Genomic DNA, 14,688 nt, shown 5'->3' with positions numbered 1-14,688 from the left:
CACACACACACACACACACACACACACACACACACACACGTATGATATTCAAATTTGAATTTTTCCTATCAAATGTTTAAAATCATGTTATCAAAAAATCATGTTAAAATCATGTTATCAAAAGGCACCAGTTTCTTAGAATTATCCCTATGTATAGTGTCTCCATCAACATGCTGAGGCTATGATAAATAGAATTAAAGAAGCTTTAAAAGAACAGTTAATTTGAGATTTTTGGGATAAAAACGCATCTCTCCAGCAGGTGGCAACGTAGGCTGTCTGATTGGCAGATAGCATGACTCCCTCAGGTGAAAACGCTAAAGAGAGCGTGTCTGCTTCATCGCTCTGGTCCACCCTGTCATTTCAGATCTGTGCAGTGGTGAGAGGACAGACAAAAAAAAAGGGGGGGAAATATGGTACTCAGATGGATGAGTGTATTATTTGTAGTGATTTTACTCGAGAATGGAGATGGTGGAAATAGGAAGGATTTAGTTGAGCTGTAAATCACATACAGCTGTCTCTCACAAAAAATGCCCATGGTGAACATTTGTCCATGAAAAGCAGTTGCTAATACATTTATTTCTGCAGTTAAACCTTTCCATCACCTCAATGAAACAAGCCTGTATTTTCGTTAACACATGCTCACCTTTACGTATATTATGATAATGTTGAAATTTGACTTCTTTTAATTTCTGACATATTTCACCAGCCTGTGTGATGTTTGTTTGTGTCTCACTAAATAGCCAATCCCCACAGTGTCCAAGTCATTTTCTCATTTATTAAAAATAGACATTGTGTTTTTTCCCCCTTCCGTTCTGTCTTTTTTTGTTAGCCTCTCCTTCCTTGGGAAATTAAAATGTGGATCAAAGGTCGACTCCGTAATCCAGGGGAGACTTGTAGGAAGTGTCACTTGGCAGGAGTTAATTAGGAGACCACCTCTGGGGTACAGTTACTAATACCACCCTGCAATGTAATAACAGGCAGGAAATTCATTTGTACTCTCTTCCTGTCACAGATTCCCAACAAGAGAGAAAGAGCTGTCTTTGACTGTCTCTGTGGTGGCATGGGGGTTACATTTATTCTTGCCTGTAAATATCCAGAAAGTACCAAGGTTTGTTTGATTTTGCTAAAGAGGGTATTGAGATGGCAGAAGATACTTTATGTCAAGTTCTTTTTGGGAGATTGACGAGTACAGAGAGGGGGATACAGTCTAAAACGCACGGATGGAGATTGACTTGAACAATCTGGAGTTTAAACTCAGTTATCCTGTTGGAAAACAATGGAAGAGGTCATTGATTTGTTAAAGTCACCATGAAATCAAAATTGGCACTGTTTACTTAATAAAGATGCATCCATTCTGAAGAAGAGATGTTTCTGATGGTAGTAGAAGGTGCTTCTAGCTAAGAAACATTTCAAATGAATACATTAAAACAGAAAATGGTTTAGGCAATGTGAAATGAGTCAAAACTGTTATTAAGAACTGCAAAACAAGAACTCTGTACTCTGGAACATAATGAAATGTTTCTATCCATGGGGAAATGTCTTATTCATTTAGCTTTTACAGTTCTAAGACACAGCCAAATTAAAAGAATATTCCGAATCAGTACAAGTTAATCTCAATCAACAGCACTTGTGGCCTAATGTTGATTACCAAGAATAAATTAACTCGCATGTGTTTCTCCTTTTATTAAAAAGCAAACATCTAAGTTACAGTTAAGACAGTTAAAAAATGTATGGTAATTATTGTTTTTTCAATTCCATTCATGTTTATTTGCATAGCACTTTTCACTATATACATTGTTGCAAAGCAGCTTCACAGAAAATGAAAGTTTCTACAAATGTATCATAAAAAATGTCAGGTATTACGGGATGGCATATTGGTGCCTCTATATATTACAACTCTATTTTACACTGAAATGACATATAATGTAATATTAATGATGCCAAACCATTTAAAATGTTTCACTGTATATGGTAAGGTAACCAATTAACAGTTTTTTACTGTAGAATTTTTACAGTTGCCACGACAACACAACATTGTATACTGTAAAATCGAATAATGACTATAAAAATGACAAGAACAACTTTACATTTCAAATAATACTCAAGTTTGGCACACAAATCCCCCCCCCCTTTTTTTTAAAGAAAAAGGAGTCAAAGCAATTTTGATTTCTCTTTTCATGTGGTCTCATCTCTTTTCTCTCAGATTTACAGCACCTGTATTTAACCTTATGTGTAAGTTTGTTTATAGGTCACAGTTACAGTTCTTTGAGGGCTCTCCATTAATGTTAGAACTGCCTTCCTGCCTATGTGCATGAATGTGTGTGTATGAGTTTTCGTTGATCCCATGTATGTGTGTTTATGTGGTCTGAATGCATTCCCATCACTGCCTCTGAGTGGGTCTGGTGTATGACACATTTCTCATCTGCTCCTGCTTGTCTGCCCCCTCTACTGCAGTCCAGGGAGTGACCGGCTCTCTGGTAAATAAGTAACTCTCGTCTGCGTGACCTTTCTGAGTCCATCCAGTGTGGAGCAAGGAGAACAGAGCAGATAAATGGAGAGAGACAGAGTCAAGCCAGCACTACGGTGACACCGCTAAGAGGACAGGACAGAGGGGACACTGGCACAACAATGGAGAGAAAGAGAGAGAGAGAGACAGAGTGCACTCAGAACAAGAAAGAGGGAAAGGGAGGGTCTCTCTCATAATATCTCCCTCCCTCGCTGTGTCTAGTCCATCTGAAATACGATACTAACTACATTTATTGCCTCCACAAACTCCATCTGAAATTAGAGAGCAGGGAAAGGGGAGGGAGGGTGACTGAGGAAGATCACGGAAGAAGAGAGCGAAGGAGGAAGAAAGGTCAACGGGACCGGGTCTAAAATAGAAGACGGGGCTTCCATTAAAAAGGCATAAAACAAAATCCATACTTATAAAACACTGTAACTAAAATACTGTGACTCCTGGAGTCCTGACAAAACAAGGTCAACACACGTCTTTTGAGAAATAGACTAACCCATTCAAGGTCGTGCCTTTCTTTCATTTTTTCTCTCCCAAATGCTTTTGAACATTTGTTCCTCTCTTCTGGTTCAGTTAAAAGATGATTCATATGCTTTTCCCACAAGGAGGAGAAAAGGAAAAAAAAAAAAATCATATGCCCGAGACAAGTAAGAAGACATAAAGTCCCAAAGTTTAAGCTTTTGTTTGGTCAAGCTTTTGTTAGCAGATAAAGGCTGGAATGAAACTCGTCTCGCCTCGTCTCTTCTCTTTAGTTCTGTTCTCTTCCTCCTTAGTCTTCTAGCCTTGTCCCATCCCTTTCTTTCATTTTGGATAGTTTCTTTTATTCCTTTCTCTTCCTCATCTCATTATGTCTATATTGTCCTCTTTCTTGTCTCTTCTTTTTCTCGTCTTGATTTTCCTTTGTATTGTCCCTTCCATCATCTCTTTCTCGGCATCTTCTCGTCTTGTCTCATTACATCTCTCTCCTCTCCCTTTCTCCTTTCTCATCTTTGAAATGTTACCTTCCCTTTCTTTTCTTTTTTTTCTCTTCATCTTTTCCGCTGTCTTCTCTTCTTGTCTTGTCCCTTCCCTGTCTCATTTTGTCAAGTTTCTTTCGATCTCTTCTCTTCCTTATCTCTTTTTTTTTCTCATCTCTTCTGATCTTCCATTTCATGTTATCCCTTCCATCATCTTTCTCTGCATCTTCTCATCTTGTCTCATCCTGTTATCTCATTACATCTTTTTAATTTCCTTTCTCCTGTTCTCTCTTGTTGTCTCCTCACTTCAACATTTTCTCTTCCCTTTGTTGTCTCGTCTCATCTTTTCTCTTTGCTTCTCTTTAACTCTTCCTTATCTCATCATCTAATCTTGTCAAGTTTCGTTCCCTTCCTCATTTCATCTCATCCTACCTTTTCTCTTCCTGATTACGCGTATCTTTTCCATCATCTCGTTCTCTGCATCTTCTCATCTTGTCTCGTCCTGTCATCTCATTTCGTCTCTTCCTTTTTTCTCTGTCTCTTGTCATCCCTTCTCTGCAGCATTTTCCCTTATACATATCATGTCATCTCTTCTCTTTTCTTCTCTGTATCTTTTCTTCTGTCTTGTCTTGTCCCATTCCTTCACCTTTTGTCTCATCTTTACCCTTCCTCAACAAGTTTTGTTCATGCTCTTCTGTTCCTCATCTCCTTTTTCTCATTCTCATCTTCTGATCTTACCTTTGTATTCTTTCTTTCTTTCCATCATCTCTTCCTCTGCATCTTCTCATCCTTGATTACCCTTTCATCTAATTTGGTCTCTTTCTTTCACTTCTTCATCTTCTCTTCATCTCTTCCTTTGTCTTCTCTTGTCCCATTCCTTTGTCTGATTCTCTCTTCCTCGTCTCGTTTTGTCTATGCTCTTCTCTTCCTAAACTCTTCTTTTTCTCATCTCTTCTGATCTTCCCTTCGCAGCATCCTATCTGTTCTCTCTTCCACTGCTTCTTTTCATTTCGTCTCTCCCTCATCTCTGCTCTTCGTCATTTTCCTGTCCTCCCTCGTCTGGTTTTGTCTCTTCCTCTTCTCTGTAAAGCTCTTATCTGCTTTTTAAATATATAACTCGCCAGGAAATTAGTCCTTCATTTTATGGTCTTTGAAATATGGCTTCACAGAAGATTAACTGAGCTTGATTTACACAGATACAGCTAGCATGATTATTCATATGACCTTATTTGGTGTGAGGCCTAACCTTTTGGGATCGCCTGTTGAAGGTCACTTTTGATCAAATTACCGTGGACCCTCACTGAGTGTGTGTGTGTTAAATAAAAAAAGCACTGTCCCTCATGTGACCGGCATACCAAGCAGCGTGTGTCACGTTAAGATGCATCCTGCATCTCTCCAACCTCCCCTAATGACCTAGCTTCTCTCTCCTCCTCTCCTGTTGCACCAGAAGGATGATTAACTGAGTGTGTGTGCGCACCCTCTTAGAGTAAATGAGCAAAGTCATGAGAAGCCTATAGTTTGATTGAAGGATTTTTGTATAAAATGTGCAAGATGAGGCCTTGAGCCATGGTACCTTGCCCTAAATGTCCCTTAAGAGCAAAAAACCCTTCGCAGAACTTAAAAAACATAGCGATCTTGTAACTTTGGTTAGGTTACTTCAGTAAAAGATGCCTGAGGCCTTCCATGTTGGGTTCCTGCTTGCTTTTATGTCAAGTGAAACATTTATTTAGCCTTGTAGCATTTCAGCGCTACCTATTCTGTCAAGAGTGAAAGGAGCCATTAACATAACATCTGTCTCAGACTTTGAGTTTTTAAGAGCCGCTTATTCTCTAAAATTCTTACAGGCTCTGTTTGGAATGGAATATAATGTACTGCTTACAGAATAGTGCAGAGTGTGTACTGTTGTATGTACTGTTGCTTACAAATAGTCAGTGTTGGGCAGTAACGCATTACTTAGTAACGCGTTACTGTAATTTGATTACTTTTTTAGTAACGGAGTAATTTAACGCATTATAATTTTCAAAATAGTAATTAGAGTATAGTTACAAGCCGAAGTCTCTATACGTTACTGCCGCGTTACATTGCTGACAGAATGCAGTGTTTTATAATCTAGAAATTGTAAAAAGGATGTTGCACACTGTCGCACTGTCGAGTCAAGTGCCAGTGGATTAGAGACCTGCTATCCCATTGGACAGTTAGTTCCTCACAGAGCATCGCATGAACTTTATTGTTCCTTTATTGTTCTTTTTAGAGCTTGACTGCCTTAGTCCACTGGTTTCACTGAGCAGTCAGGACATTCGACAACACAGGAAAATGGAAAATATTATTTTGAATTCAAAAGTTTGGAGTCAGATTTCTTTGAAAAAATAAAATAAAATAAAATTACGCAGAAGTTACAAAGATTTTAACATTTTTTAATTGGGTACCATTTTTACATTCCTTCATTCTATTTCAAATGAAAGCTGATTTTTTACTATACTTAAAAAAAAAAAAAAATTATATTTATCAAAGAATCCTGAGAAAAAAAAAAAAACTATAATCCGCAGCAATTATAAGCAACACAACTGTTTTCAGCATTTATAATAACTGCTTCTTGAGCACCAAATCAGCATATTGAAATGATTTCTGAAGGAAATCTAGTTTGTAATTATAATAACATTTCATAATATTATTATTTTTACTGTATTTTTGATCACATATATACAGCCGTGGTGAGCAGAAAATACTTCTTTCAAAAACAAAAGCAAAAAATTATGACCCAAAACTTTTGAATGGTAGTATATAATCCAATTTTGTGTAAAAGCTTTGGCAAAACAATAAAATAATGACTATAATAAAATCGTTGATGATATTACTTTGTTTCTTTGGAAATGGAAGTTAAACTGCATTGCATTGTGGGATAAAATATTCTGTGTCTCATATTTTGCATATAGGCACACATACTGTTCACAGTATACATAACTGCATACTACTACCTTACTAAAATAGGTAAGTAGGGAGTATGCGTTTGGGAGTGTTCTCATTTTGTTACATCTCAGTGTGTTGGTTCATATCTGTGTAGTGTTTTAACATCAGCATCTCCCTGTTTGCCCATTCCAGAAAGTGTTTGTCTTTGTTTGAGGGCTCCCCTATTGCTCATGACAGGTGTGCGCGTGTGTGTTTGAACACCCTAACTCATTCTTTCACATGTACGCCTCATTACTGTCTGTGTGTGCAGAGCTTGATGTATCAGCTGAGGAAGCGTGTGAAGAGTTATGAGCTCTAACTCCTTCTCCTCTCCTCCTCTTGGCTGTCTTTATCACCCATCACTATTATATCACCTGCAGAGAGAGTGTGTCTGTGTTTGTGGGCATACGTGTGTGTGTGCATTTCAAGCCACACCTGACAAGTGGGCCATCCAGTCCCCTGGGTGTGCAGCACGCCTGTCACCAAGCCTGTATGCTTTTTCTTTATCGTCTATGACTTTCAGAAGGTCGCCGCTGCCGGGCAGACGGTGTCTCACGCCAAACCCTCTCTCGTGCCCTTTGCGTTCACCTGACCGGTGGTGATCTGTTCTGTTCCGTCTTTAGATAATCAATACAAATGAACTGAACACAAGGCATTCATAAACATAAGCTTGAGCTACAAAACCAGACGTCATCTATAATGATCGTGTGTGTGTGACAGTGACCTCTGGGTTCTTGTCCTTTGGGGTCTGATTGAAAGTGAAGCAATCAACAGACCTCTCCAGCCTTATCTAATATTTTATGTTGTCAGTAGGAGACAGTGTTAAAAATTCAAGCTGGTTGGCATTTTGTACAATAGACAAGTGATCACTGAGAACTTAATATTTGTAGAAATATCATCATTAAATTAAAAAACCACCTGTAGTGCCATGACCTTTATCACAAGGTGTGTAATGTCAAATTAAACTAAAATTTTCAACCGTTTGATCACTGAGAACTTAATATTTGTAGAAATATCATCATTAAATAAAAAAAAACACCTGTAGTGCCATGACCTTTATCACAAGGTGTGTAATGTCAAATTAAACAAAAATTTTCAACCGTTACTTTTTTTTTAGGCATAGCTATATAGATGAAGATCGCACAATGCAATTTATTAACCCTTATAGGCATTCTTTGTCTAAAGGCTGCACGATGTGGGGAAGAAAAATCGAATTGTGCTTTTTTCCTGATAAAATGTATGCAATTTTGATCGTAATTATTACTAAATAAAAATATGAAAAATGAGAAATATTACTAATATGCACACTAATATTTCACTGTAAAATAACAAATGAGTATTTAAAAAATATTATATATATATATATATATATATACTTTTATTTTACAATTTATAATTTAGTTTGCAATTTGGTATCACAGTTTTGTTTTTTATACTGATGAATTATGCAGTCCTACTTTGTCTGATAAAACATTTAAAATCATATAGGCCTAGACTCTAGACATTTATTTTAAAAACTTAAAAAATTGATTTATTTATTTGTATATATAAAAAAAAAACATTTTCAAGATGCAAAAGGTATGTTTCATGGAATAACCCTTCAGTTAATTATAGCTAAAAATAGTATAGTTAAAATTAATTGTAAAATTTAAGCAATTTAAAAGCAAACTTGAAATTGTAAATATTGTACAATATTTTTGAGAACATTTTCCCCCCACACACATCTTTTTTTTCTTTCTCCTCCTCTTGGCTGTCTTTATCTCCCATCACTATTATAACACCTGCAGAGAGAGTGTGTCTGTGTTTGTGGGCATACGTGTGTGTGTGCATTTCAAGCCACACCTGACAAGTGGGCCATCCAGTCCCCTGGGTGTGCAGCACGCCTGTCACCAAGCCTGTATGCTTTTTCTTTATCGTCTATGACTTTCAGAAGGTCGCCGCTGCCGGGCAGACGGTGTCTCACGCCAAACCCTCTCTCGTGCCCTTTGCGTTCACCTGACCGGTGGTGATCTGTTCTGTTCCGTCTTTAGATAATCAATACAAATGAACTGAACACAAGGCATTCATAAACATAAGCTTGAGCTACAAAACCAGACGTCATCTATAATGATCGTGTGTGTGTGACAGTGACCTCTGGGTTCTTGTCCTTTGGGGTCTGATTGAAAGTGAAGCAATCAACAGACCTCTCCAGCCTTATCTAATATTTTATGTTGTCAGTAGGAGACAGTGTTAAAAATTCAAGCTGGTTGGCATTTTGTACAATAGACAAGTGATCACTGAGAACTTAATATTTGTAGAAATATCATCATTAAATTAAAAAACCACCTGTAGTGCCATGACCTTTATCACAAGGTGTGTAATGTCAAATTAAACTAAAATTTTCAACCGTTACTTTTTTTTTAGGCATAGCTATATAGATGAAGATCGCACAATGCAATTTATTAACCCTTATAGGCATTCTTTGTCTAAAGGCTGCACGATGTGGGGAAGAAAAATCGAATTGTGCTTTTTTCCTGATAAAATGTATGCAATTTTGATCGTAATTATTACTAAATAAAAATATGAAAAATGAGAAATATTACTAATATGCACACTAATATTTCACTGTAAAATAACAAATGAGTATTTAAAAAATATTATATATATATATATATATATATACTTTTATTTTACAATTTATAATTTAGTTTGCAATTTGGTATCACAGTTTTGTTTTTTATACTGATGAATTATGCAGTCCTACTTTGTCTGATAAAACATTTAAAATCATATAGGCCTAGACTCTAGACATTTATTTTAAAAACTTAAAAAATTGATTTATTTATTTGTATATATAAAAAAAAAACATTTTCAAGATGCAAAAGGTATGTTTCATGGAATAACCCTTCAGTTAATTATAGCTAAAAATAGTATAGTTAAAATTAATTGTAAAATTTAAGCAATTTAAAAGCAAACTTGAAATTGTAAATATTGTACAATATTTTTGAGAACATTTTCCCCCCACACACATCTTTTTTTTCTTTCCTTCCACCTATCAATTAAAATTCTGACTAGATTTTAAGTTACTATTTTAGCCACTGTTTTCAGTTTTTAGTTTGTCTGATTACACAGCACTAATTGTTTTATGTCAGTTACTATCATTGTTTTGGTGTATATAATAACCCTGACTCCATCATCTGTATTATATTTTCCTTTCTCTGCATTCTGCTGTTTAATGTGACAGTATGAATACATGTTTTGCGATTGTCTGCTCCATTGCTTCTCAGCATATTTCTGGCCTCTGTTAATTTACTCAGTCTCCTCCTTTTTCTCTCTCTATGTGTCTTACTTTCTATCATCCTTTCTTCTTTCTCTCCAGCTGCTGAAACCACATGTCTCATTATAACTGTGACACCCTGTCTTTTATTTTTTCGCTTATATTAATTTACATCCAGTCCCTTGGGTACCATGAGCACCCAGTTTCTCTAGTCTCTCTTCCTCTCTACATGATTGCATGTTGAATGTGTACAGTCGTCATTTCGGTCTGCGATGTAATAGGCTGTGCTAAACACTCATAATCGGTCTCACTTACGAGGCACTGAAGCGGCTCTGAAAAGGGTCGTGCTCGGATCTCTACCTCTCAGGACCACACACACACACACACACACACACACACACACACACTCACACCCACACACACACACAGAGGCCATGCCACACACACATTTGGTTGGAATTCACTGAAGTGTACGTTATACACTGTAGGCTGCAGTGGGCCTTGGGTATTGCTTTAGCAACCTGTCAGTGCTGATTTATAGAGACGGGAACGCACAGCTGGAAGTCACGATTGCTTGGGTGCAAAACAGAAATTAGTCCATACAAACCTAATTAAGACAGCTGTCGGATACATCATGAGCATGTGTTCTTTACATGGTCACCTGTTTAAGGCATGTGAAAGTCATAAAATATGAAATGTGCATGCAGGGGTTGACATTGCGGTTGTATTTACCATGGTACAGTCTGTAGGTAAAAAAAGAATCACAAGTTCTTCACCAAAATCTCCAAATTCTTCCTCTTTGTCCAATGTCAGATGGGGTAGTGTTTGGGAAAACTATTTTAAAAGGTTTGTATTTTACAATTGTAAATTATGGTGATTAATTTTAGGATTTTGTCTTCTGATTTTCATATGTATCTAAAAAACAAACAAACAAAACAACAACAAATAAATAAATATAAAAAAATAATAATCATGTTTAAGAGAAGCTCTCAACCATGTCTCAAAGACTGCTCAGATTTGCCAAGCTAACAAAGTGTCTGCAATCAAAATATCTGACCCATACTATCCGTGTTAATTTCACAGTGCTGCATTGTTACTGTATGTTAGCAATTACGTCCTTTTTATTTTTTTTTCATTTCTTCTAATACATTTTAGTGGAAACATTTCAGACAACGTTGAGCATTAAAAACTGTGCATGCCTTGCTAACTTGTCAGCAGTACCACTCATGACCACAGGGTGGCACTGTTGCTCTTTAAAAGTCCCACTTCCCGAGCTCACACCACTGGACCATGAAGTCTCCCCATATTATCACTAGTTGTCTCTTATCTAGTCTGGATCACTCCTATTGTACTACTTTAAGATAAAGGCGGTGTGTGTCGGACAGCTATCATTCTCTAGCATCTCTCAGTTACGCTCAGGGTTTGACAGCGTGAAGACTGTTAGCACAGAGAGAGAGAGACAGAGGAAGAGAAGGAAAGATTAACAGATGGCTCTATAACCGAGCTGTAATTGATCGGTGGCAACAAACCACCGCGGCTCTCCTTATTTTCTCGGCAGGTAGCCTCTCGTTCACACTCCAGCCTCTTCTGTTACTCTGTGCACTGATATGTTGACGTGGTGTAGTGCTGAAAAATCTGTCAGTCAATCCATCAGTTGACCTCTTCTCACCGCTTAGTCATGCCAGAGATATAGATTGAAACATGCTGTGATTATATCAGTGCCCAGCTTGTCGGTTACAAAGATATAGTTGCCTTTTGGTATCTTTGTTGTGTCTCTTTTGTTGGATTATGTTAGTAGATGAGTGGGTGTCCTAGACACTGTAGATCACTAGACACCTAGATCACGGTTTTTAAAGCAGTAGAGACACAATTCCATTGTTGTGAGTGATATTTATCTCACAATACGTATCTTTTAAATAAACCATTGACTAACATAAAATTAATAAAGTAGCTAGTTTTAACTAGGGGGCATTTACACAACACTGTTTTCGACTAGACACAGAAAACTGTTCATTTACATGACAACAGCGTTTTGGGGGCCTGAAAACGAAAACATTTGAAAACTGGTTTCAAAGTGCAAGTTTTTGCAAACAACACGGTTATTGTTTCTGCGTAAACTACAAAAGCGCAAATTTGTGAAATGGTGACGTCATGTGTAAACGAATTACGTGTTCAGTCTATCCACCTTTTTCTTGCCGTAAAAATGGACGCGGCCATTTGTAAATTCTATGGGTCTAGCTTCCGGTCTCATCCGCGTCCAGCTATTTTAGCTGTACAAAACAGTCCATTTTGCTGCTTGATATTGAAAATGGTTGTGTCTTACCATATTACTTGAATGTATTATCTTAATTATGAACACACTGGTTTGTAGTGCAAACAGTTTTACCGTTTACTGCACGTTGTTATTCTTCTCGTTATTTACCAATAGCTGCTAATGAACCGGAAGTCTCGCCCATAGGCTTACTTCCGCATTGAAGAAAAAGGTGGATAGGAATGTGCACAAAAGTGACAGCGCCAACTACTGGCCTGGCATGCATAATAAAACATTTTCAGTCGTTTTGGTTGATCCATGTGAACGGGGATCGTTTCGACAACCGTGTTAACTGTACATAGAGCTTTTCAAAAATGCAAAGAAAAAACGTTTTCGTTTTGATTAGACTGTTCTCGTGTAAACATACCCTAGGTCTGTATCACTTTACCCCCCTTAAGCCCAAAGTATAGCCAACTTCAGTTTTGACCGTGTTGCGTATGTGTACAGCATTTTAAAGTATACTCCATTTGATTGCACAAACACTTATACATTTTAAAGCTCATTCTGTCCAGTTTCTGCACTATTTGAGCCTTAAAAATGTATTTGTATTCTTTTAAAATAGAGTTGCGCGTATCTATTAAACTCCTTACTTAAGCTCTCGGCAACACGGATGTCTGTTGTTGTTGCCTTATGAATGAATTAATTACTGCAAAAAAATCTAAGCGCATATGTGAGCTGAACGCACAGAGTATGAGCTGTTAGAAAAATCGGACTGCGCATGTACAGTATGAGCATACCCTAGTTTATGTGTAAAACCTATATACCAGGGGCATTCAGTTCATATAAGTTGCAAATGCTCTGCATTGCCAAGCCATCTGAGAGAATGAGACCGACTAATTCATATTACTATAAATTCCTTTGTCATTTAAGGAGTAACATAAAGCTTACATATTAACATGTTGGAACTACATATGTAACTGTACGTAAATAATTTATTTGCCAAGCGATTTTGCGTAATTCTATGCAAAACTGTACCAGTTACAGAGGGAAAGCAGATCCACAGCATTTGGCGTCTGCGCTCTATTGCTATGAATCGTCAATATTGTCCCATGTTCTCATTGGTTTGTTGGCCTGTGAGTGATTTCAGGAAAGCTTACGGTGAACCGCTTGCTCAAGTTCGCTGAGAAATGTGCTGTTGCTGCCAGATCTCAATGACAGAAATAGTCATAACTGTATATTTTCATGTTTTTTTCAAGCAAAGCTAATTTTTTAAAAGTCCACATGGAAAACATCGTCATATATTCTTGGCATAGACAAAGTATGTTGAAGTTATTTGGCAACATGCTTCAGCAGACTAATCAAGTGATTAGTGATGACTAATACGATATCATTTTGACATAATCTAATATTCAGTTAATTAACAATATTTTTAATTACTTAATAATTTTAGGTAATTTTAGTAACCCTATTACTGCATGATTTTCTCAATTCCAAAACATTTTAGCATGATGATATGAGTAAGTTAAAGATTTTTCTTGTACATTTTTTTCACAAATGTGGTATTCTGTATTCATCAAGCTTACCATACCATCTGGTTACAATTAAATACAATTTATTGTAAGAAAAAACATGTTTTAAAAAAAAAAATGGAATTTCAGTCACAAACTACAAATTATTACAAAAATAACAAGGTTTCAAACTATATTTAGTCATGACACAAAACTTGGTAACAAGGTTATAAAATTGCAAACTTTATGCAAAATAATTTTGAATGTATTGCAAATCAACATTTTCTGAAGATAACTTATCTACCTTGCCATGTGTTGAAAAAGAAAAAAAAAAGTAAAGTTTTTTTTTTTTTTTAGATTCAGGTCCTAGTTTGTGCCCTATTCATGGAAAGTGTCCATAATTCATAAAGGCAAAGCAGGGCCCTTCTCTGACACACACGCACACGCTCGGTGCCAATCCAGGCAAAATCCACCAACACTAGACTTTGCCCTTCACTTAAAGTGCATATTGCAGGTTAAATTTTTTTTTCAAATTAATATATAACCTTGTATGAAAATACCATATGAACCGTTAATGCAGGATTTGAAAATGTTTTACAAGATGTGAGGGCACAAATTTAGAAGAAAAAGTGACGGTTTCCTTGACAGTTCTCAAAAACCGCTTTTTTTCTAACATCGCGTCATATTACGTCACGAGAGGGAGTCATGTGCCGCGCTCTGCTTTGAGCAGACGTGAGTTAGTGTGTTTTCGCTAGCTATTTTTATTTCAATTTATCATCATCATGGTAAATTATTGTGTTTGTGGAGGTTGCACTAACTCCAGCCTGTCAGGACATCGAGTCCACAGGTTTCCTAACAAGAAAAAGGACGGTATCTTCCGGGCCTGGGTGCGTTTGTGCAGGTGAAGAGACGGGACTTCACTAATGCATCTGCTTTGAGAAACGCGGTGGTGTGGGACTTAGCGATCACTTTACACCGGAGGATTATCATCCCGGCGATATGATGCAGTTCAACGTGGGAAACCAAAGCAAGAAGCGAGTGAGACTCAGAGCTGATGCACACAGCACCTTCATCAGGTCCCGGTCCGGTTCGGCCGCCGGCGGGAGATATGATGCTCACGGATCCGTCAGAGATGCTGCTCCACGAAAACGTGAACTGTGCAGCGTAAGTCTTGTTTTTAAACATTTGCTACCTACCAAATCAGTGAACATAATTATTTAAATAATGAGACACAACGAGATGTGTATAGGTTGTTG

The sequence above is a fragment of the Sinocyclocheilus anshuiensis genome, unplaced genomic scaffold, assembly GCF_001515605.1.
Source record: "Sinocyclocheilus anshuiensis isolate Anshui unplaced genomic scaffold, SAMN03320099.WGS_v1.1 scaffold1346, whole genome shotgun sequence".
NCBI lineage: Eukaryota > Metazoa > Chordata > Actinopteri > Cypriniformes > Cyprinidae > Sinocyclocheilus > Sinocyclocheilus anshuiensis.
Note: the sequence above shows the minus strand (reverse complement) of the source record.